The sequence below is a fragment of the Camelus ferus genome, chromosome 6, assembly GCF_009834535.1.
Source record: "Camelus ferus isolate YT-003-E chromosome 6, BCGSAC_Cfer_1.0, whole genome shotgun sequence".
Taxonomy (NCBI): domain Eukaryota; kingdom Metazoa; phylum Chordata; class Mammalia; order Artiodactyla; family Camelidae; genus Camelus; species Camelus ferus.
Genome location: NC_045701.1, coordinates 13,584,234 through 13,587,249, shown reverse-complemented (window position 1 = coordinate 13,587,249; position 3,016 = coordinate 13,584,234).

The window sequence follows — 3,016 nt, the reverse complement described above, 5'->3', positions numbered from 1 at the left end:
TCTCCAAGAGACACAAAGGATTCTGAGCTTACCCGCTGTCTCCTCCGTGGGCAGAAGGTGAAAGATGACACCTGCAAACACACAGACTAATTATAGCCCTGTTTAGTTTCTGTAGGTGAATCTCTCTGTCTATCCCCTTTGCTCTTTCCCACATTTAATTCCTATTTGGTGAGGAGGAAAGATTATTTCTGGAAACCAGCCTTTCCCCTCCAGCTCTCCTCCAGCCGCCAAACACAAGCAGTCATCCTGTGGTAATTAACAATCTCATCTTGGGGAGTACATTTTATGGTACTCTTGGTCAGGTAAATTCTAAATTAGCTCACTTAAAACGGGTCATAAGACACAGTGCTGCCGTCCCTATTAGCTCTTGGACTTCCGCCAATGCACTGCCCTATTTCGGGAGCTGGACTTCTGGCAAAAGGAATCATTACCCAGAGATTATGGGCAGGAGGAGTGGTGTGGAGGACATGCAGTAATGACGGCCCTCTCTCCTTCGGGCTTCACTCTCAAGTTCTGGGGTGATAAATGAAGGGTTAGAGAGGATTGATTATGGGGAGGGTAGGATCTGGGCATGCTGAGGGAGTGCTCAGGGACCTGTCACTGAGGTCACTGTCCCTGCCATTACCCAGGAATTCTGGGGAAAGGTTGCTGCCACTTTCACTCTTGGTTTCCCAAAAGCCCTGAAGAGGATAGAAGGGCTTTTCAAACACTGCAAAGAGTGGTTTGACCTCCCCAGGCCCTGCATGCAGAGTGGAATAGAGTGGAGAGAGGCTGGGACCTCCATACCGTTCTTGGGCAGAACATCTGGATGACCTTGAGCAAGTCACTTTTTCTTTTCTTATCCTGTTTGTTCACCTACCAATTGAAGAGTTTGGGCAGTAAAACCCCTGAAGTCCTTCCTATCTCAAACACCTTATGACTCTGGAATTCTCTGCAAACCAGGGAGTCAAGTCGACCTGGGATGTTCACCTGACTCTCTGGAGACAGTTGTGGGCTCTGTGGGCCCAGGTTGAGTGCTCTTCTTAGGGCGGTGTTTAAGGCCTAATTGCCTCTGGGTCTGAAAATACATCTTTTTAAGATTTTTTACTGGCCACCTTTGATGTTTTGAGTTTGGAGGGTGCAAGGAATTCAGCACAGAATAACCCACAATGTTCTGAATGCCAGGAGAAGAACACTTAACTTCAAAAAGTTTTTGCAAACGAGCTTTTTATTTAAGGACTGACAGTGTGCCAAAGCAGTTTGGCTGGAGCACGTGTGTGCATGTACTCGGGAGAAGTAGGGGATAGATTACTGCCATGGACAAGATACTCTCTCCGCCCTTAAGCAGTTTGCAGTCTAAAGGAGAACAGTGTGGGCTCAAGTAAATCAAAGGACTGAGAAGAAATACAGAAGAGGGTTGAGTTTGAGCTGAAGTATCCAGTAGAGAAATTTGAAATTAGAATGAGAGTGGAGGAGAAAGTTTTAACAGCATAATGGTGTTAGGGTCCTACCTAGATCTGGGATGAAAAACATTCGGTGGCTCTTGATCTTGGGGCACTGGTGTCACTAAGGATTCCACAGCTTTACTTCCTCTGGGCATAGTTTACTAGGCAAGGGAGTCTATGAAATGTAGTTTTAAGCCTCCTGGACTCTGTGATACACAGCTGGGGAATGGGAGAATGACTGTAGGAGGGGGATTGAAATAGTGCTTTGCGTGATAAAAAGCTTAGATTGGATCCACAGGGCAAGGAGAAGTCACTTTGGCACATTGAAGTGTGGGTTGGTGTGCTTATCACCTCATTGGAAAAAAAGACTTTGGCAGCAGTTAGAAGGTATGGTGAAAGAGACGGTCATCAGTGTAAGACTTTAATAAAATAGCAACAGCTCAGACCACAGAAGATAAGATATGCAAAACTTTGTGAAAATTTAAATACAAGAGATAAAAGAAAAATCTCATCCACATTGAAATATATGCAATATTTGTTTGAAAATATTCATCTACAGGTGGATGATTAAGAAGAAATAAAAAACAATAGCTACCATCTACTGAATTTTTATTATATGCCAGGTATGTTTTACTTACTTTAAATACTATCTCATCATCCTCACAACAATCCCATATGGTAGGTATTGTGACCCCAATTTACACGTGAAGAAACTAAGTCTATGAGACAGTAAATGACTTGCTTAAGGTAAACAGTTAACAACTACAGAAGATCAGGTCACAATTAGGGAGAGTCTTTCTCCGAAGTCTAGGCTTACCTAATTCTGAGTTTTATTTCCTATGAGTATAACCTGATTTGTTCATGAAACATCATGCTTGTTATATTTATAGCATTTTCCAGTAATTTTTAAGGAAGATATGAATTTTGAAGCATTTTAAGGTTGATGAGTAAAACATTTAATGCAATACTACTGAGACCCAGTGCCCTCCACATGATTTCTGAAAACCACTGACAGAAATGTAATCATCATCATCATCATAGCTCTTGCCATTAAGTGCAAACATTAGCAGACAGACATCCTTCAAGAGCTGGAGGAAGATGAATTTATGCCCCTGAAAGGAAACTGCCATTTTCACAAGGGAAGGAAGGAGTTCTGTGTGTTGATTTTTGACCTAGCGATTTGAGGGAGTATTCCTGCTATGGCTTCAAAAGACCCAGAGCAGAGGGGGAACTGAAAGTAAGGTCTTTTCTGAAAATAAGTGCTTTTCATGCTCATGTGATATGTAAAGTTTTCTTTTATATTAAATATAACATTGACATCTTTTCTCAACTTTTTGTCTGACTCACATTAAACTGGAAAAAATGAAGATGATTCCTTAATGTTTGGCAGTTGGCAGCTCCATGTATAATAAAATTGAAAACCATTAAATGTAAATTCAGTGAGAAAATGGGTGATTTAACTACATTTTTCTTTAAAATGACTATAAAAAGTTCTTGTGTCTCCTCAACTAGTAAAGTAGAACTTTCTGGCATTGGGTGTTGTAGTTTGCTGGAATGATGTGATTCTTTAGGTCTGTGCAGAATTTTCTCCC